Source organism: Colias eurytheme, chromosome 4 (assembly GCF_061535395.1).
Source record: "Colias eurytheme isolate Ceu_HAF_F1 chromosome 4, ilColEury1 Martin Lab GWU primary, whole genome shotgun sequence".
Taxonomy (NCBI): domain Eukaryota; kingdom Metazoa; phylum Arthropoda; class Insecta; order Lepidoptera; family Pieridae; genus Colias; species Colias eurytheme.
Window position 1 is genome coordinate 877179 of NC_142983.1, and position 23786 is coordinate 900964.

Below are 23786 nucleotides of genomic sequence, written 5' to 3' on the forward strand. Positions count from 1 at the left end.
ACTGCATGTATTTATGTATGTAGCTTATCAGCTACACACATAAATCGACCGTATATTTCATTTTACTCTCTGGATATGAAACCACTGTTCCCGTGATTATCTGAACCAGGGATTTTAATTTTAATTTGCCTGTCACATTTTCATGCTTAGACTGATGGACTAATTCATTCAATTCATTTGCCAATAGTGAACAATTTATTTTCTACTGTCCAATCTTTAATTGATTTGTGGCAAAGTCCATTCCTAGATAATACCGGCAATATTGTTCGCTGATAGAAGCTTTCCATTGGGAAAAGCGTAAAATATTCCACGTTGTTAACTTTCTCCGTATTAACCTAGGTAGTAGGTACCAAAAAACACATTTTTCCCTATATATCTATCAGACTCTAATTTACCGCTTCATTTACGTAAATAAATTCAAATGAACCAAAAAAAGCAATTACGAATTTCCGTTTACCTCTACCATGAGTTGACGCCTGACGGGCGCTGTACGAAATCACTACATAGTCTACATAGTATAAAAATAAGTCGCTTTCTCTGTCCCTATTTCCCTATGTCCCTTTGTATGCTTAAATCTTTAAAACAACGGATTTTGATGCGGTTTTTTTAATAGATAGAGTGATTCAAGAGGAAGGTTTTAGTATATAATTTATTAGGTTTTAGACAAAGCGGGCGAAGCCGCGGGCGGTATGTTAGTTTTATACAAACCGCTTACTACAATCGCTATAGCAATTAGCAAGTATCGTGTGCGTAAACTCATGGTAGAGCAAGAACACATATAGTTTGACGTATTCAAATTGATTCGCTGTTATCATGTAGGTATTTTATCCATGTTATCTATTAGTTTTATTTAATTAGTATTTAATCGGATACCAAATAAATCATGTAGGTATGATAATGACTTTGAAATCTTTCAATAATCCTAACGTTATCTACGATAAGGTCATATCCCGGAGATAGAAATTTGTTCAAGTTTTACCCAATGAAGACTTTGGTTGATTGGAATATGTTATTACTTTTGATACATCCTTTTGAATAGGTATGTCATAAAGCATGAACAAATAAATTAAATAAGTACGCCCAACGATACATGTCATGTTTACGAAAACGTATGTCAAATATTAGTAAGTTTGTTTGTTGCGCAATCTCAACGGTAGAGCACGTTTTGATAGGACTCTTGCTTTAATTTAAGAATAAATTATTTATTACGTTGCTAATTTATTTCAAATGCTTTAAGTAGTAAGTTAATGCAATTACAAGGTAATCGTGGAGACAAAGCAGTTAGTAAGTACTTATTTAGTTATCCACGATACATAGGTAATAGGTATGTAGATTGTAGACCTTATTTAAAACATACAAAAATGCCTCTTACGCAATAATATTGACTAAGAATCCAGTTAATGTTAAAGCAAATCTCTTCCGTAAATAAATGGATAATCCTTGTGACTCACATAACGGTTTGCAGCTTGAAAAAATATGTGATACGTGATGCATTATGCCGCATTTACACATTCGTGCGAATAGCGAACCGAATGGCGAACACGATTGTGTAAACGCTGTAAAATATTTTCGTTATTCGCTTCGCTAGCTATTCGCGCGAATGTGTAAATAGTACTCTAGTTTAGGAGCTATTGTACTAAAGAACGTTTAGTGCTCTAGATCTGTAGATAATGATAGCTGCTTGTCCCGACACGGATAAATTTTTAGGTAGCTTTTCGATTTTTTTATAGTTTTTATCCTATCTATACAATGAAAATCAGACTTTGTAAAATTAAATTGAAGTATTATTTAAATATTTTATTTCAACAGCGAACAAAACTTTCAAACAAACAAAAACAATAATCATTTTTTGCACTCGTAAAAATGTTATAGTTCATAATTTATAAATAAATATCTATTTTTAATTTTATAGCCACGAAAAGTAGAAAATGTCATTTCAATATTATTTACTACATGCTACTTTACAGAAATACGTCGAATCACGCGTGGTAGGGATAAGAAAAATATGGCGCGTACGGCGTAACGGAAAAATGTCACGCGTAACGAAAAATGTTACCCTTAATTTTTTTCCAACCCCTATAAAGAAGTTTCACTTCAAAAATATATTTATTAGTTTTAACTTTTACCTATATTGTGCCTATAATATATTATTATCAGCTAATAAAAGTTGTACTAATTTGAATACTAGATGGCGCTAAGTAAAAGACTCTATCTATGTACTTATGTACTGGTATTTAATTGTTTATATAATATTTTCTTTCGCTAATGTTAGCTAAAAACAAAATAATTAATCACTAATGAAAGTAACTCGATAGTCTCGATACGCGAGGACGGAGCAGTCGACCGGAGCAAAACTCAAGCCTATATTTTGTTCTGAATTCTGATGATTATACTCTTGGTAGATAAAGCGTTGATTAAAATAAAGAGATTTATTATATGTATACCTAAATAACATTAAAATAAACAACAATTTGTATCCTACGTTGTTTTGTATGCAGGATACTTAAAGAAACTTAAACCGCGAAAGAAGCAAAGAAATGCATCATATTATTTAAATATCCAAATAAAGATGATAAATCAATAAGTAGGTACCTACCTATATAAAAGCGTTTTCACCTGTGGTTTTCACGCACAATTTTTTTCGATACAGATGCGCCACGTGTGCTAGCGGATATTTTCGGAACTATATTCGTAATATATATACATACTAGCAATGCCCTGCGGTTTCACCCGCATAGATAGCGATATCGTTACAGTGAAAAGTCTACTATAGGTCGGACTATAGGTTTAATTTTTAATCACATGAAAATCACCTTTACCCCGTCCCGCACTACGGCCTTTTTTTTTGTTTTAGTGGGGAAATCTTTCATAGATACCCACGGCCTCCCGGGGAGGGGCCGTGGGTTATGTCGGATTCCTACCGACCAAAACCCCTCTGTGTTCCGTCAAGACGCATATTGGTAGAATTCCTCCGTGACCCCCGCACTACGGCCTGCTCGAATAGTATACCTACTATTTTCTGTAGATTGACACTTTTAAATTCGTTATATCTTTTGAATGGAATATCCAATTCTTTTCATTTAAAAAGTATTTTGCTGGTATTGAAACAGTCTATAATAAAACATCATTTAATGGGATAAGGATTAATATATTTGTATGGATAACATGGTTTGATTACTGTCGGCACTTCTATTTACTTTGAAAACGTAAAAAAGTTGTTGTAGTAACATAACTACTGAAGATGGACATATGGTATCGCGGACTTTCTTGTAGATATTGATCCATTCTATAATACTGTAGAACATTTTTTTGTTCTATCTTCAATAGATTCCGCAGCGCACGCGATGACAGAAGTTTTATTGAGGATTTTTTTACACCTTGGGTTACATTATTGCATTTTTGGTAAGGATCTCTAATTTTTTTGAAAATGCAATATAGCCTATGTTGCTCAGTAAAGATGCAGCTTTCTAATGGTGAAAGAATTTTTGAAATCGGTCCAGTAGTTTTTGCGTGAAAACCATACATACATACATACTTACATACATACTTACAAACTTTTCCTCTTTATATTATTAGTATAGATTATATTATACTAGCAGTCCGCCCCGGCTTCGCCCGTGGTACCTACATGTTTACGTTTTTAGGGTTCCGTAGCCAAAATGGCAAAAACGGAACCCTTATAGTTTCGTCATGTCCGTCTGTCCGTCTGTCCGTCTGTCCGTCTGTCACAGCCGATTTACTCGGAAACTATAAGTACTACAGTGATGAAATTTGATGGGAATATGTGTTGTATGAACCGCTACAAAAATATGACACTAAATAGTAAAAAAAAGAATTGGGGGTGGGGCCCCCCATACATGTAACTGAGGGATGAAATTTTTTTTTTCGATGTACATACCCGTGTGGGGTATCAATGGAAAGGTCTTTTAAAATGATATAAAGTTTTCTAAAAAACATTTTTCTTAAAGTGAACGGTTTTTGAGATATCAGCTCTCAAAGTCGTAAAAAGTATGTCCCCCCCCCTCTATTTTTATAACTACGGGGTATAAAATTCTAAAAAAAATAGAGGTGATGCATGCTAATTAACTCTTTCAACGATTTTTGGTTTGATCAAAGTATCTCTTATAGTTTTTGAGATAGGTTGATTTAACTGTAATTTATTATATTTGCTGCTACGGAACCCTTTGTGCGCGAGCCCGACTCGCACTTGGCCGGTTTTATTTTTCATAATCTGAACCATCCTCGTAGGTACTTCAAGGAATAGATTCCGCAGCGCACGCGATGACAAAAATTTTATTAATGAATTTTTTACATCTTGGGTTACATTATTGCATTTTTGGTAAGGATCTCATTTTTTTTGAAATTGCAATATAGCCTATGTTGCTCAGTGAAGATGCAGTTTTCTAATGGTGAAAGAATTTTTGAAATCGGTCCAGTAGTTTATGCGTGAAAACCATACATACATTTCAGTCTTTCAGTTTATGTAGTAATATAATAAGAGCGAATCTCGCTCTTATTTATATTGTCCAAAAAAATTGAAAACTATTATCATCACTGGGATTCTTAGGATCAAAAGGATTAATCGATGAAACTTGTAAACTTATCATAAAATCTACTCAATAAAATTTCGAATATTGACATCCAAAATAAATAAAAAACAAAGCACGTGGGTTAGGACTTAGGACTTAGGAGGTATTTAAATACATGTACCTAGTAATATGAAAATAATACTGATGATAATAATTTAAAAATATAAAAACTTATTTAGAACCTACCTACCATCTGCATCGCGATCGTTGGAACATGTTAAAAAACCTCATTACAATGCAAACACAAGTAAAACAAGCATTTCTTAGAATAAATCTACATCGCATATAATAAATCTGATCATTTTTTGCAATGCCTTTATTCTAAGTCTTGGCTCGTATTGCCGAGGCAAAACCAGATTCAGACATAAGTAAAATATCGTCAATCAAAATAACATAAAAAGCACCTTCGGTAACCTTGTGAAGGATGGGGCATTTTCTTTTATTTCTTTTTGGCGAAATAATTACGAATTTGAATGAAAAAAAGCTTCTATTTGGCAGTACTTAATTACACAAACATAATTGTCATTCTTATTGTTATGTAAATGATGCAGTTTTATAAATAAAAAATGTTATAGCTGCAGTAACTAACACTTATTATCCGTAACCTAAATTTATGTAGGTTGGTACTGATGCTTTTTTAAATACATACCTATTTCGTTTTTATATCAAACTCAATATGTTTATTGTTTATACAATAAGTGTAGGTATGTAAGACATGCTTTAATTACACATTTTCTGTGAAAAAAGTGTCCAGACGAAAATGTCCATGCGACAAAAAAGTCATAGAGTTTCGATTCCTACATAATAAGACCTATGTATCTAAATATGAATTTTTTATTCAGCTTTCTTACAGTAGCTAACAAACCCTTTGTTTATTTAAAAATGCACGCTCGCAGATCTTTTCACTCCGCGAAAATGCTGTAAAGTTTTTTCAACAAACTATAAATGGAACACTCACCTAAATGAAAATAAAATCCACAATTTACAGCAAATAAATCACTAGCACAGTGCAAACACGAGAAAAAGTACGTAACAGCACACTGGATAACAGATATTGGTTTATTTTCGTAAGAAATAAAACGTCTACTCCCTACTTACGCTAACGTGTTACTGACTAGTGACTATAGAATACATATAAACGTATACCATAATACAGTCACAGACTATACGTGTACTGTAGACAGACGAAAGTATCAACGAACTCGGCACGTCCACGGACAAAGGCGATGGATACCGAAGCTGCACAGCTGTTTTGTGTTTGTGAAAGACATTGCAAATCGATTGTCGATGAATAGTGACGTAATTAATACCTTCAACTATCACTGTATCGTAAAGAAATACGTCTCAGATTCATACTCCTACATAAAATATGTAATAGTATAAATATTAAATAGTTTATCGTTGTTATGCATCGTTTCGTCACACTTTTGCTTTCTAATTACCAACGTATTATAAGAATCTAAAAATCAACATTACTTCATACTTGTATTCATTATAATAAATTTTATCGTCATTCCTTCCTACATAATCAGAATAGGTAGCAATTCCTTAGCCAACTAGGTATTTCACAATGTTTTATATTTAATCAATTCTTTGTTTTTACATTTAAAAACAATAAGTAATCCAACCTGTGCAGAAATCAGATAAAATTTATAGAATATAGGTATTTAAGGATAAATATAAATGTTAACAAATGAATTACCATATTTCATAGCTATACCACGCTATAGTACACACTTAATGATAAAAGCTTTTCATATAAATCTTTGTAATTATATTCAAATTCAAATATAAAAAATGGCACAGGCTAAAAGCGGTTTTGTTTCATACCAACGATTGTACCAAGCTACCGATTGATAAAAATCTTCAGTGCATTTGGTGCGTGTGTACTGGCGGAGAGCGAGAGAAAAGATGTATATCCACGCTGTTCTAACATCGATTCGGACAGTCATCCCTCTCGCTCTATCCTATGACCTCCTTTTCGCTCACTGCGGACATAGGGTATGTTTGTTATTATGGGATTTAGTTAATAGCTGCCCTATTTTAAGATTCTGTACGAGTTTTTAAATGCAAACAACTAAAATAAAAGGGAAGTATATTTGCTTCCTGTTGGCTTTGTCTATTTTCTTTCAAATCGCGATATTTTACATCCTTATTAGTCATCGCACGTGAATGTGCTTTAGGAAACCCTTTGTCTACGAATACCTACATAATTAATTAATATATACCTACCTAGATAGTTAAACATAAACATGCGTTTCAACAACTTGCTTGTAGCACAGACTAATAATAATTATATACTACGTATACAATATACAAATACGCTTGTAGTATTTATGGTAATGACGCATAATTCTATAAAAAAATCAAACTACTTTAATTTATTTTATACTTACATAATAAATAAGTAGAGCCTATCTAAGTAAAATAAAATATTTTCAATACTTATAAGTTATAACCTTCTTATAAGTTATAACCTATTTTTCCATGTAACTAATTAATTTAGTATGAATAAAACTCATCACTGTGTAAAATTAAGTTAGGTTAGTAATTACTACTTAATTATTAAAAAGTGCGTAAGTACTAATATGTTCACAATTATTGACGCACTGAAACTATGATAACAAATACTTAATATGATAATATTATTAATTTAGTGACGTATTTAATATTAAAAACAATATATAATACAATAATAATAACAATATTCCGATTATTATACGTTATTTATTTTATATCTAACATTATATAATTATACTTAGTTTATGTACCTAAATTAACTGTAAGTTACTGCCCTAACTTATTTTGGCTTGGGCAACTAGGTATTTAGGGCTTGTACTTTTCTTTGCTATTTATTTTAAACAAGTAACTACAAACTGGAAAGAAACATTACCCTCCTTCTGTAAGTCAGTTAACAAATAAGACTATTCACAGCTGTTTATATTCAAGACTAGCTGCAGCCCGCGGTTTCACCCGAGTAGGTAATTGTTTTTTATCTATTTATCCTTACATTGTGTAAGTAGCTCTTAAATATGTATAGCTAAATCATAAATGTCATCCTAAATATTATATTGCTGCCATGTTTCTATTATTCTCTCTTCAAATGGCTTTAATTATAACAAATATGGCGTGAAATAACAGCATTTTTCATATAAATATTGAGTTTCTCACTTTGTTTAAATACACTAGATTCTGTAACAAAGAAAATATATTGAATAAATAGCCCCTGAAAGCCTGTAATTACGGTCTATCGCATTTTCACTATGGGCCAATAGTTATCAACAGACAGGAGTTTCCTAGGGCGGGTCAATGACCGGACGTCGATACTGAAACGAAGCCGGCAGCTCGGCACAACATTTACAGCTGTAATTAAAACTTTTTTCATTTAAGATTATTTTTAATCTATGGTACTCCGTACTTTATTGCTTGATTGCCAGTAGTAAAAAATGAGAAAGGTGAAGTTTGTAAAGTGATAAGTTTATTTTTAGAACAAGTGACATTTTGTATAAACACAAAAAACGTAAATAACGGAGTGTCCGCTTGTAATGTCAAAATAACAGGTTTTACGAAATATGTATACTTATGAAAGAATTAACGGATACAAAACAAGAATTGTTAAGTATCATTAAAATTTTCTGTCTTTTCCGGTTAAAATCGGAGGCACGACTATTATTTTTTCACCAAAGACCAAACGAAGACTATACCTGAATCCTGATTTATTTTATAATGAGTTGTATTACCTTCTAAGAATTTTTTATTGAAATGTGTAAGAATAAGTTCGAAGGTTCAACTAACTAGCGTTAAGGTGGACTTCCGACCAGCGCGGCTCTATCGCTACGGCCGCAGCGTCTAAGCCGCTGCGTCATTGTCGCAGCGGCTTAGACGCAGATTGGCTTCCGAGCAGCGCGACTCCGGCGTCAGTCACAGTAATTATTAGTCCATACCTGACGATTGTGCGGTACAGTAGGAATGAACTGATCAATTAAAAAAATATTATTAGAAGAAGAAGAGGATGATGATATTTTGCTTCGTTACTACTATAGTATGGAGCGAAGCCCAGCAGACCCAATTTACAAAATTGCATGTTGAGACACTAAATTTATTAGTGCCTCGTCTTGCTCATCCGTAAATATGTTACTAACTTCCATTTTTTAGATATTCTCTCGAAAATAACTAGATAATAACCTAAAAACAACGTGCTTTCGCAGCCTGCCACGCGACAGTGCTTGCGCGAGCATTGCACGGCCGCTACAGCCGCGCGTCACTGACGCGGCGACACTGTCGCTGCGACAGTGGCGCTCCGCTCGAACGTTCCATCATACATTTCCGTACTGTATAATACTATCGCTCTGTCGCCGCGTTACTGTCGCTGTGTTAGTGACGCCGGAGCCGCGGTGGTCGGAAGTCCACCTTTAGGTGGTAAGTATTACGTATTCTGTGACTGAACCCCAAAATCTAAATGAAAAGATTTATTTTTAGATGTATATTGCTATTTGCTACTACTAATAAACCTACTACTGAATTTTGAAAAAAAATTATAAGTGGATTCCTCTCCTCCTTCGTTCCGTTAAAATTAAACTATAAACAATAACAACAAAAATTATGCTGATTAGCTTGAACCTATGCTTTATTAGTATCTGGGTAAAAGAGGTATTTCATTACAGGACATAATTGATCCGCCTTCAACATCTGATCCGTATCGGTTCGGTAGTTTTTGCGTGATCAAGTTACAAAACAGATACAAACTCATATCAACTTTGATATTGTAATGTGTTTATAGATTGTCGCAATTAATATTTACTCTAAACATTTGTAATAGTTAGCGATAATTGCATTGAAAACAAATGATAACCTATTTTTTTATCTTGTCGGTTTCAAGTCCATTTTTGCTTTGTCTCTCATCCTTCTTTGCAATTAAGTAATTAGAATTAATTATTAATCTGCTAGCTTTGCGCCTGCGGTTTTGATTGCATACAGTTTGTGATTTACGATTGCAATTAGCTCGCTACGAATTCCCATATCATATTTCACCGCCTAGGCCCTAGAAAATTAATTTTTCGCGAGAGTAATCCTTTATTGTAAATTTAGGTAATTATAAAGTTTTGGTCTACCTATATTTTACAATCATCAATACATATAATAAAATTCTAGAAAAGTGGTGTCTGTACAATGAAAATATGTAAAAAAAAATTAGCAGGGGTTATTACTAAATCGATCCCAAACCCAAAACTGTTGTTAAAAAAATTTTTGTCTGTTTGTCTGTTTGTCTGTTTGTCGGTTTGTCTGTTTGTCTGTATGTTTGAACACGCTAATCTCAGAAACGGCTTATCCGATTTAGATGCGGTTTTCACTAATATATTGTGGTAAGCTTCATTTAACATTTAGTGTTTATTTCATGTCAATCGGTTCATAAATAAAAAAGTTATGAGCATTTAAGTAATCACAGCGAACATTTGCTTAGGCATTCTATACATGAATTACTTTATTACGTAAATTATACGCTAAAGTTATTCCTTGACATGTCCAGATGATCATATAGAAAGTCCCCAAGCGTGGGGGGGGGTGGTTATGCTGAGGGGGTAGTAGGGGGGTCAAAGGACCTTTATTTAGATTTTTGCTCATAAGTCTAAAATTTTCTATATAAAAGGTCTTTGAAATTATGTCGTAGGTATTATTTTTAACCCCCGACGCAAAAAGAGGGGTGTTATGTCCGCTATGTGTGTATTGCGTGTCTGTCTGTGCCACCGTAGCTCGCTAACGGGTAATACCAATTAGATGCGTTTTTTTGTTACATTAGTTGTTTATTATATTATATAGGGGTAAGTGGGAATGAAAAAAACGAATGTTAGTTGTTAATGTAGGTTGTTAATGTAGGTTATACCCAAGTGATATATCAAATGAAAATAGACGACATGTCAGAAACAATTAGTCAAATTTTATTAAAATCGGTTCCTCCATTTATTTGATATAGGGGTAAAAGTGGGAATAAATAAATGAATTTTATCAAATATACTCAAGTGACGTATCTAATGAAAGACATGACGTGTAAAGTACAATAAGACATATTTTATCAAAATTGGCTCATCCATTTATTGGATAAAAGTGGCAATAAAAGTTGTCAAATATACCTAAGTGGCATATCAAATGAAAGGGCATGACCTGACGTGAGAAGTATAATAAGGCATAGGTATTTAATCAAAATCGGTTCATCCATTTATTATATAGAGGGGTAAAAGTGGGAATGAAAAAAACGAATGTTGTCTGTTATACCCAAGTGATATATCGAATGAAAAAAGATGACCTGTCAGAAACAATTAAGTAGTCCAATGTTATCAAAATCGGTTCATCCATTTATTTGATATAGGGGTAAAAGTGGGAATAAATAAATAAATTTTATCAAATATACTCAAGTGACTTATCTAATGAAAGACATGACGTGTAAAGTACAATAAGACATATTTTATCAAAATTGGTTCATCCATTTATTGGATATAGGTATAAAAGTGGGAATAAAAGTTGTCAAATAATATACCCAAGTGGCATATCAAATGAAAGGGCATGACCTGGCGTGAGAAGTATGATGAGGCATATTTAATCAAAATCGGATCATCCATTTATTGATTTATAGCGGTAAAAGTGGGAATGAATAATCGAATGTGGTCAAATAATATAATCAAGCGGCATATCAAATGACGTGTGAATTACAATTAGTCATGTTTTATCAAAATTGGTTAATCTGTTTATTACATATAGGGCACCTTAGGGGTGATAGTGGGGATAAATAATCCAAATGGAGTAGGTACCAAACGAAAGGATATGACATGTACATAATATATAGGTATGATTAGACATGGTTTCGATCAAAATCGGTTCTGCCATTTACTAGGGGTGAAAGGGAAAAGTTGAACGTCTGTGAAAGTAGAAGGAATATGGGAGCGGGAGAATAACCACATCCTGGAAATTTTGAACTCTTCTGTACCTAAGTTTTATACCTAGCTCAGTTTAGTAATAAATTTTACTAACAGTTCTTTTGTGTTATTATTTATTTTATTTCTTAACTTTATAATAATGTGTAAGTACTTATAATTTAGTTGTATATGATAGTACGTGTTTCAAGACGTGTTTACTCAATAATTGTGTGTTAAGTAGTAACTACTATACAGTCACTATTCCACGCGGACGAAGTCGCGGGCACAGCTAGTGAGTAAATAAGTAGTTATTTAGTTTAATAATGAAGTAGGTAATATTATATCTGTTTTTAAAATATTTTAATTTCGTCTTTTACCTACTTTATTTTTTATACCTACAGAAACTTTTTAATTTGACATGTACATTTCACAATTAGGCTTATAGAAGTTCTTAATTTTAACTAGTTATGCTATTACTAATCGTAAAAGTTACAACAGCCTGCAGTGGTACATGATTTAATCTCTCCATTAGATCTTTGAAGGACTTTATTTTAACACCAAGATTTCAAGGTATTCAACTCATGTTTTGATTATTTGCTCATTTTTTTTCATAATTAATTGCTAAAATGGCGGCATGTCACTGACCTCGGACCTTGAGTGAGAGGTCCCTTTCCTAAACGATTAATTTATGGTTCGCTAAATGATGAGCGACATGAGGTTATTAATTAAATTGGTACAATACATTTACCTAATATCATTATTAACCGAATTTTTTATCTGTATTTTTATCTTATGGATAATGTAGATCCACCAGTTTATCGATATTTAGTGATGCTCCGACATCGATAACTATATGTCTCTTTTTATTGCCTTATATTTTTGTTTATTTGATCAAGCTCATGGATCTTAGAAAAATAGGAATGGGAAAAATCTGATAGGTATATTATTTTGTAGAAACCATTATAATACTGTAAGGGGATAGGGATGAGCCAGAAATGAGTTCTTTGAAACGAATACGAGAATTTGAAACGAATAAATCAATATACGAATAATAGTTCATAAATAAATTGGATATAGGTATCATAATATTAGAAAATTGAAAAAAGACAGAAGACTCCTAAATTATAAATAACCAACAGGCTCTTTGGATAGGCAACGAGGTCAAAGCCTTTGGGAAATATCAATATAACTATTCCATAAGGTTTGTGTACGTGGTAGGAAGTGACTCAATTTAATCGTATGCCATCAATATATCATGTATTGATGAATTTATTATTTCACTAGCTGTGCCCGCGACTTCGTCCGCGTGGAATAGTGACTGTATAGTAGTTACTACTTAACACACAATTATTGAGTAAACACGTCTTGAAACACGTACTATCATATACAACTAAATTATAAGTACTTACACATTATTATAAAGTTAAGAAATAAAATAAATAATAACACAAAAGAACTGTTAGTAAAATTTATTACTAAACTGAGCTAGGTATAAAACTTAGGTACAGAAGAGTTCAAAATTTCCAGGATGTGGTTATTCTCCCGCTCCCATATTCCTTCTACTTTCACAGACGTTCAACTTTTCCCTTTCACCCCTAGTAAATGGCAGAACCGATTTTGATCGAAACCATGTCTAATCATACCTATATATTATGTACATGTCATATCCTTTCGTTTGGTACCTACTCCATTTGGATTATTTATCCCCACTATCACCCCTAAGGTGCCCTATATGTAATAAACAGATTAACCAATTTTGATAAAACATGACTAATTGTAATTCACACGTCATTTGATATGCCGCTTGATTATATTATTTGACCACATTCGATTATTCATTCCCACTTTTACCGCTATAAATCAATAAATGGATGATCCGATTTTGATTAAATATGCCTCATCATACTTCTCACGCCAGGTCATGCCCTTTCATTTGATATGCCACTTGGGTATATTATTTGACAACTTTTATTCCCACTTTTATACCTATATCCAATAAATGGATGAACCAATTTTGATAAAATATGTCTTATTGTACTTTACACGTCATGTCTTTCATTAGATAAGTCACTTGAGTATATTTGATAAAATTTATTTATTTATTCCCACTTTTACCCCTATATCAAATAAATGGATGAACCGATTTTGATAACATTGGACTACTTAATTGTTTCTGACAGGTCATCTTTTTTCATTCGATATATCACTTGGGTATAACAGACAACATTCGTTTTTTTCATTCCCACTTTTACCCCTCTATATAATAAATGGATGAACCGATTTTGATTAAATACCTATGCCTTATTATACTTCTCACGTCAGGTCATGCCCTTTCATTTGATATGCCACTTAGGTATATTTGACAACTTTTATTGCCACTTTTATCCAATAAATGGATGAGCCAATTTTGATAAAATATGTCTTATTGTACTTTACACGTCATGTCTTTCATTAGATACGTCACTTGAGTATATTTGATAAAATTCATTTATTTATTCCCACTTTTACCCCTATATCAAATAAATGGAGGAACCGATTTTAATAAAATTTGACTAATTGTTTCTGACATGTCGTCTATTTTCATTTGATATATCACTTGGGTATAACCTACATTAACAACCTACATTAACAACTAACATTCGTTTTTTTCATTCCCACTTACCCCTATATAATATAATAAACAACTAATGTAACAAAAAAACGCATCTAATTGGTATTACCCGTTAGCGAGCTACGGTGGCACAGACAGACACGCAATACACACATAGCGGACATAACACCCCTCTTTTTGCGTCGGGGGTTAAAAATAATACCTACGACATAATTTCAAAGACCTTTTATATAGAAAATTTTAGACTTATGAGCAAAAATCTAAATAAAGGTCCTTTGACCCCCCTACTACCCCCTCAGCATAACCACCCCCCCCCACGCTTGGGGACTTTCTATATGATCATCTGGACATGTCAAGGAATAACTTTAGCGTATAATTTACGTAATAAAGTAATTCATGTATAGAATGCCTTAGCAAATGTTCGCTGTGATTACTTAAATGCTCATAACTTTTTTATTTATGAACCGATTGACATGAAATAAACACTAAATGTTAAATGAAGCTTACCACAATATATTAGTGAAAACCGCATCTAAATCGGATAAGCCGTTTCTGAGATTAGCGTGTTCAAACATACAGACAAACAGACAAACCGACAAACAGACAAACAGACAAACAGACAAAAATTTTTTTAACAACAGTTTTGGGTTTGGGATCGATTTAGTAATAACCCCTGCTAATTTTTTTTTACATATTTTCATTGTACAGACACCACTTTTCTAGAATTTTATTATATGTATTGATTGATGATGATGATTACTAAGAAATTGTGTTGTGTTTGTAGTGTAGATGAACCTAACGTTGATATCTTAATCTTAATACTATTATAAAGGCGAAAGTTTGTATGGATGTATGGATGTATGGATGTATGGATGTTTGTTACTCTTTCACGTAAAAACTACTGAACCGATTACAATGAAATTTAGCACACATGTAGAGGGTAACTTGGATTAACACATAGGATAGGTTTTATCTCGGAAATCCCACGGGAACGGGAACTATGCGGGTTTTCCTTTGAAAACGCGGGCGAAGCCGCGGGCGGAAATCTAGTGTTATATATAATATTTTTATTAGTGTGAACATAGCTTGTCAGAATTAAAGTATCAAAACATTATCTTTATAGGTACCTACAGTAAATTACAAACCTAATAGGTACATATAATGATTCATATAGATACCTAATCATTTTATGGCAAACGTTTTTTGTACAATCTCAGTTCATGTAAGTATTGTTTTTATAAGTGTGAAAAAACTTAAACATACACTATGTTAATAATTTTTACTTTCGTCGTTCTTGAGAATGTCGGTTAATAATAATAATTGGAATATATCCAATTACACAATTATTACACAAGTAGGTACATATAAAATTATCGACTACGAACATTGAAAACCGGACGCTAAATTCAATAGCTTGTTTTGTAAACTTTTTTATTAGTGATTTTTTGCCTTTTTTAAGGTCTTTCTCGCTTCTGAGAAGATTGAAAAAGTCTGTTACTATGGGCACAGATAATACGACTATCTATCGTATAGGTATCGAAAACGGATAATTAATCAGATAGAAATAAGAATAAATGGTAAAGCATAAAAGTATTAATTATAGGAAATAAGTTCAATAAATTTTGATAAGATTTAATATGTATCTATTTAGATAACCTATAAAAATAATTTCATATTTACGTAAGAATTACGTAACATGGATTATTTTAATGCATCTATCCATTTTTTGACAAATAATTTTAGCTTTTGAGAGAATTTGAAGAAGAAATGATGCTATAATCTGCACATTATCTGTATACGTATGTCTATTTATCCCTTAACCACAGACTAATAATAATATACCTACTAAGTACCCATAACTACGTAACGGATTTGCAAATCCATTTCACCAGTAGTATACGTATTACGTACCTACCTATAACATGTAAATACCTACTAACTACAGTTCTTCCTAATCAACATACTAGAAAAGCTAAAAAAAAATCAACTTCAAGTCACCAAAAATTCAATCGCATAGCTGAACCTAATGGTAATGGGTGATTGCCAATCTCCTGCCTTTACAGGAATTTCCAATTTACTGTTCTAGTGATCTATTAAAAAATCGCTAGCGTTCAACTCAGTGGTGAATTCCGTATGATTCATTGTTAATAATATTTATCATGCTTAGATAAACATATGTACATAGAAGCACAAAGATCTCAGTGCGTTTAGTGCAACTGTACTGCAAATCAATGACATTAATAATTATGTTAAGGCCATAGTTATTGTTTCATTTTTCTTGTTCATATTTACTGTAATTGACAATTGTGTAGTCATTATTGGAGAGTATCAGATTTCAGGGCTGATAGCTGAAGGATATGAGAGATATATATTATATAGGCAGAATAACTGTGCTATACGCGAAGGATTTCAGGGTATAATGTGTAAAATACGAAGAACAGTGACTAATTTATTGCCTCAATATTATGAAAAGATTATTATAATCTTTCATTTATCTATGTGGCTCGTGTTTCAGAAAAACAAGAGAGCGAGGCGTTTATATATATAATAACCGTTTATAAATATATATACCTAATACCGTAAGGCGTAAACAATAGAAAATGTTGGAAATACATATCTAGAAATGATATGTATTTCCTTTTCAATATTTTACGGGAACATAATAGGTATGTTTTTGATACAACACCACCACAGATCACAGAATAGATCTCTATGAACACCACCAATTCTCCGAATTTCAAAGATGAACGAATTCTTTCTTCGCCCTCTACACGAATATAACATGAAGCATCAAATCAATGTTTTTATTTATTTTAATAATTGTTTGAACCAGTGTAAAAAAAAAGCTTTTAGATACCTAGATTTAAAGATCGTTTACACGGTTTGCCAAACATTAGTCATAAGTTATATTACTCAAGTGAAGTTCTGTATTCTCGCTTTCCATCTCCATAGAGACTGAATATCTAAAGACACATCAAACAGGCTAAACATATTAAATTAATTTTATGCTAATAAGTCGCGTGCTTGTTCCAATGATAACCCAGCCTTGTAAGGTTAGGCACGTACTTGAATACAAATTTATTTTCAAGTTCAATGCCAAATATTATAGAAGAAATTTTAAGGATATTTTTATGGTAGTACATATTTTTAAATCGACATAATACAGGTGCTCTACATTCAAAAGTGAGAATGCAAGAAAAGTGAAGTCATCCATGTTGTGGGGTACGGGGCAGATGCATTTTACATCTGTTTCATTGATTAATTTTATAGGGAAAAGGAACAACTGCTAGATTGAGAATTATAAAACCATGGACATATCTGATGTTACACCCCTGTACCTAAGAGGAAATTAATCAAAGCAATAAATAGATATTAAACAATGCTCTGTAAAGAATAAGGTATCCTATTTTACTGCTAAATAAATAAGATCTATAATTACTTAGTAGATGTTTTTTGAAACTGAAATCCCCGCAACCAAAATTCGACCTTCTTATTTCAAGGACCCGTATGTACAATCGACCAATCTGCATATCAGGAAATTTTAGATGCATCATCATGGAACGTGGAAAAACAGGTTAATAAGAGATGACCCACTGTGTGCTAATATATCGATTGGTTGCTTTAATTTGTAACATTGTATTTCTCTCCATGATACAAACGATCTGCTATAGAAACAGGCTGATCAATAATCTGCTGTATAGCAGTAATGACGCATTTTTGAACAAAGGAAGACCTTTGAACTGAACACGTGCGCAAAGATCCTGAGCTTGTTTCTCTACTTAGGTAGCTATCCGCAGTTTGCAAATATGCATAAGGTAGGATTTCTTGGGAAAATCGAGAATCTAACTTGAATTGAGTAAAGCTGTAGGTGTTTGTTTTTGTTGGATGTAGAAAAGAAAGATGGTAAAGATGAAAGATCCTTTGAAATCGGGCAGTATCCTAATTTCAGTCATCGATGATGATTAGAGAATAATAATTGATCATAATCTGGTCTTCACATTTGGTTCCAGGTAGGTAATATCTAGGGATCCATCAGGCATTGCTAAAAAATAATCAGAAGGTTTTCCGTTGATAAATAACAGACAAACCAATAGCACAGCCAATAGACTATGTATCTATTTCTATTAAACAAACCAACAAACCAATGCCTGGGAAAAGGGCTAGAGTTAAGACTATAAGTCTGCTGCCCTTTTCGCACACACGCGTTTCAAAGTGCCATTAATAATGAATGTGGACTTTCAACTCTTATCTACTCCTTTTTCTCTCAAATGTGTCATCATGACCTACTTACAACAAATGCCACTGTACCGTTATAAAACCAAATTTGTTTAGATCAACTTTCATTATCTCCAAATTTATTGACCGTAAAATCTGCGGTTAGCAAATTGATTGTGTAATCACAAATTAAATATATTTGATTCGGCGTCTTCGGCGGAATTATTGTTGGTCGCTCTTATTGGTCAATTTATAGCTGTCAGTGGTGATCCTCATTGTTAAAATATATACGAGGATGAATTTTGTATTATTTATTTATGAAGTTTTCATGATGGATAAAAAAAATAAAAAGATTTTTGCAACAATTAACAATCACAAAAAATTTATGCCAACGTATGTTTTCCTGCTTTCATCGTCTCTGATTCTCCAAGATATTCTTAATTAAATCACATTAGATTGATAAATAAGAACACATTAATCTACTAATTTTACAGAATTATAATTTGCTACAAAAAAAATTAATTGTCAAAAGAATTTCTGTACTTAATGATCCTAACTGATTGAACTGTGTCCCCGTTCAATTGTGACAATAATTGTTCTTCGTTGTTACAAGTCAGATGGCTACAATCATCCCAATTGGTTTGTTACTAAATAAGGCATCTTCTCCTTGGTACCGCTGCATCGTGCATCTATTCTACTAATCTATACTAATATTATAAAACTGAAGAGTTTGTTGCTTTGTTTGCTTGAAAGCGCTAATCTCAGGAACTACTGGCCGATTTGAAAAATTCTTTCGGTGTTAGATAGCCCATTTATCGAGGAAGGCTGCTGAATATCATAACGCTAAGACCAACAGGAGCGGAGCCACTGAAGCACAGATAGTAAAAATATTAAATCAAAAGATTTTGACTTTGCAGTGATATTGTAATAAAGTTAAATAAGTTTACTAAGTATGTATATTGTATATCCTTTCTAGTTCTTGTATCTGAGAATTTAAGGAATTATACGTAGATAAGACAAAATTACAATAACGTGGTATTACATAAACGTAACTATTGAGCCTTACATTATGCAAATTATGCTTTCCATTTCTTTTTAAAATAAAACTGGTCCAAATAACTATTATGTTCAGTGTAAATTGTTAAAAACATTTAAAACAAATAGAGTTGGTCCCCCATTTATCACTACATAGTATAAAACAAAGTCGCTATCTCTATCCCTATGTCCCTATGTATGCTTATATCGTTAAAACTACGCACCCAATTTTGATGCGGTTTTTTAATAGATAGAGTGATACAAGATGAAGGTTTTAGTGTATAATTTAAAAGGTTTTAGACAAAGCGGGCGAAACCGCGGGCGGAAATCTAGTAATATATCATTTGGACGTCAATTTAATTAAACTTATGCTTTTAATATTTCAGTGGCACTAAGAAATCATAAACTTAAGTATTCCAACTACAATTTCGGGTCAATGAATATGTATAATCTTTTCAGACTCATAATCTTAAACTTCTGCAAAACTTAAGTTTAATGAGTAAATACTTCTTGAGCATATTTATTTGAAATTAATTTTCAACTACATATTACTGAATCTATTCCATTAATTTTCTTTGAACCTACTTAAGTTATTCTTTTCTTTTTTAATACCTACTTGTGTTTTATTTATTTAGCGCTAAATTATTACGATAATAAATAACCTAGTGTTATGCTTTGGGAAAATGAAGATATATATTGGTAATGTGTAGATAATCTGAAAAATCTATTTAATTTTCCACGCACGGTCGTATTTTTGTGTATTTAAGTATTCTGTGGCACGGTCTCGAACCGCCGACTTTTATTGTAGTCCAAAAACCTAAATTTGCTCTGTGAGGGAGATATTTCTTAATAACAACAATACTATAAATATATAACAGATTACAAATATAGTAAATATACATACAATAGCGTGCACTCAAAAAGTACTAAACGGAACAATACATATTAAATCGCGTGTCGTCTATCAATGTGCTTGAACTTTGGATCAAACCGGTTGGCGGTATGCATATTATTCATGCTGTTACTAGCCGACAAAGATTTGCGAATTTTGTTCATATGTTATTGAGATTGATATGAAGTCCCTAATTTTGTCGTATGGGACTGATGCATTTATATATCTGTTTCAGTAGTATCATATTGAAAAATATATCTAACGCTTTTGCGTCGACATAAATAGATTCCAATAGTACCTATTTCAAAAAGTAATAACTGCTCTAGGTACCTACATTGGAAGCATGATGCGGATAAATATGACCTCAAATTGTATATTGTAGGTATGTAGGTAATGTAATGAAAAATCAAATGACTGTGAATAGGTAGTAGTATATCGCAGACCGCAGTCGCACAATATTTATCCGGAACTAATCATAAATTTTTATCTAAATAAAACAAACAAAACATAGCGAAGCTACGCATATAACATAGTATAAAAACTACAACGTTGGTAATGTTAAGATAATGATCATGAAAAAACTAATCATAAATCTCACAGAGCCTCTCGCACTCCATTAAAATCGCTGCACTTTATTTAACTTTTTTACTTTAGTATTGTTTGTTTTTCTTTTCAATTGAGTATAGTGAAATCTCATGTCGTATTTTGGGGCAAAAGAAAATGTAGGTTCAATCTACAGAATGAACTACATCCTACGCCTATAGCCAGCTACTGAAAATTATAGTATAAGCACAGGTATAAGTAATAAGATGTATCCTATAGTCCTATGCCCTATTATCCCAACAAAATCTTCTTGAAAATATCAAGTTAATTCGAACAAAGAATTACATCATTCCTAATTCCGCGAATCCCAAATAAAGAGAGAAATATTGAAAAATTGACGGCGTTTCGTCTCGCGAAGACAAAAGAAGCCACACATGTAACAATCGAGGGAAACACAATAGAGCCCTCACTGACTGTGTACTCTTTAAATTGTCAGACAATGATGAGTGGTTACTATGACAAAAATTATACTTACATGAGATACTATATGACAATTTTTATGTAATTAATAGCTTCGTTTCGCATATTAGGTATTCGCATTGTTTTTGATTTAACACGAGAATCATAAATTTGATTTAGAGCAGGTACATTGAATACTATCATTAATTTCTGTTAATTATAGAGGTAAAGTCATGCTCACTGTTTAGAGACGAAATTATTGGTGAATAAATCGTCGAGTATATACCTACCTATATAATAATAGATGGCAGGTATAAGTAGTTAGTCCTTTAATTAATTTCATGGCCTGCATAAAACTTCATAAAAACAACAGGTTTTTTAACCTTTGTTTGTTTTGTTACTAGGTATTTTTTGACGAAAAAGTTACGTCCGTTGGGCTTATTCAGAAAACTACAAACAAAAAGTCAAAAGCGAATGGCAATATGATGACAAAGATTTCCAAGAATACCGCGAAATGGAAAAAAATACAAATAAGATGCAAATAAGTTTTTTTTTATTTTATCTACATGCGTAAATTACTCTTTATAAATTATTCAAGATTAAATATTTCACGAACAAACTGAAGTATCTAATAATTTTAATAATATGTAGGTACAAAAAATAGCTTTAAAAATAAAACTCATTAGTAAATTAATATTATCGTATTGTACTCAATGTACTCGGCTTTTCCGTGAGAATTTTTTCTTTTTACATAAAATTTAAATAAAACCATAATAAAACAGATCTTATGTAACTAGGTTCTAATTCTTTACTGATATCGAATAATTCGCTCTCAATTAAAATGTCTGACAAAGGAATATTAATCATTGCTTTTGCAACTATAAAAGAGTGCTATCATTCAATAAACAGAGATTATGTTCATAACAAATATTTTGTTACAAACACAGCACGTCCGCGTCGTCAACAAGAATGACGCACAAATAAATGTAAGGCTTCAGGGTTCAGGCCAATAAATTAAAAACAGTACGCGTAATTGTTAAATAACAATATGAAAAAATGTCAGTGAAACTATTTTTTTTGCAAGCCACTCATTAATTTTATGAAAAATTCTGCAATATAGAGTCGACAACCAGACAACACTATAAATTATTACTCGTCTATAATATGTACTTAATTTTTATGATTTACATCATACAAATTAAAATATATGTTTGAAAATATTATTAAAAATGTAGTTCTTTCGAAGGCGAACAAGTCGTAGCGTACTATTTAAATATAGTGCTATTATGTATTATTTTTCTCATTTTAAACGTGGCTCTATAGATCGGACCACAGGATCGGACTAATTTATTCAAATTTAATTCGGTCTAAGCTGTGGGTCTAAGTATTTAAAATATTAATGTCCTCATTTAAAACTTACCTATTAAAAAAAGTAAAGGTTTAAACATGGGGCTTAAAAAAAACTCAGTGTCAATCATTGAATTTAAAAAAGTTAATTTTAGTTTATTCTCCGAAAGCATAACCTAATTTCAAATATCGAAGCGGTTCATTCTAAAGTTACTCAACTGGCGGTTGACGATTGGTTCGTAACTCGAACTGTATCAAAGCACGACCCGAGTACGCTTGCACTGAATGTACTGAAATCGACCCGGTGCTGGCGTACTTAAAATGGCGTGTGGTACAACTTACAAGTTACAAATTGTTGCGTTGTATTCTACTTTACTATTTTCTCTTTGAAAAAAAAGCGTTGTTTTTTATTCTATAATCCATAATATTTTAATAAATAATTGTCAAAGTAAGTAACTATGTCTGTTGATTTGACTTTCACCACAGAACCGATTTAAATGAAATTTTATACAAATATAGTTTCAAATCTGAGAAAGGACTTACGATACATTTACGATAAGTTTTAACGCGGAAACTTATGGAAATTGGAATTACCCTTACTAGGCAGCCGCGGGTGACGTCCGTGCGGAAAGATTATTAGAATAGAAGAATATTCATTTTCATTTTTATGTTTAACTAACGCTTAAATTATGTGAAAACAGCTCACAAAATTTAAAATACTACCTTCATAACTCAGAAATTTCTTATTTACTTACAGTGTTCTTGAAAGTACAAAATATTTAATTTCACCATATAAATGGACAAAGCTATTTATTAATGAAAGGTAGTAAATTCGATATTATTTTATAGAGTTATGCAGATATTATTTAGTGAACAGACTTGTCTATTTTTAAGTTTGTATGAAAAAAAGTGGAAAATAATATTGTTATATTTTTTAGTTTTTACAATACATCATAAAATAAGTATACTTAAATCATGGACGTATAAAAAAAGACGGACGCCGTTTTACGAACAAACAACGTGAAGCTACCGTAGTAAGCTAGCGATCGTGTAAAGACAATGAACACGCACACACTCTCACCATAGTAAGCTAGTCGGCCGCCATTACGTCGTGAACTACCGACTGATTAACTGCGTCACTGTTTCACAAAAAATATTTAAAATGCCGTCTTGCGTGGTTAAATGGT

At 32.2% G+C, this 23786-nt stretch overlaps 1 protein-coding gene across 1 annotated transcript in view; it reads right to left on the reverse strand.

Moving 5' to 3' along the window:
* The window catches only part of Atet (ABC transporter expressed in trachea), a 53366-nt gene extending 47666 nt beyond the window's left edge, over positions 1-5700 (reverse strand). The window contains exon 1 of the mRNA XM_090120314.1: positions 5548-5700. The gene's annotated coding sequence lies outside the window, so the exon portion shown is untranslated. The remainder of the gene's footprint in view (positions 1-5547) is intronic.
* Between the last annotated feature and the right edge of the window lie 18086 nt (positions 5701-23786).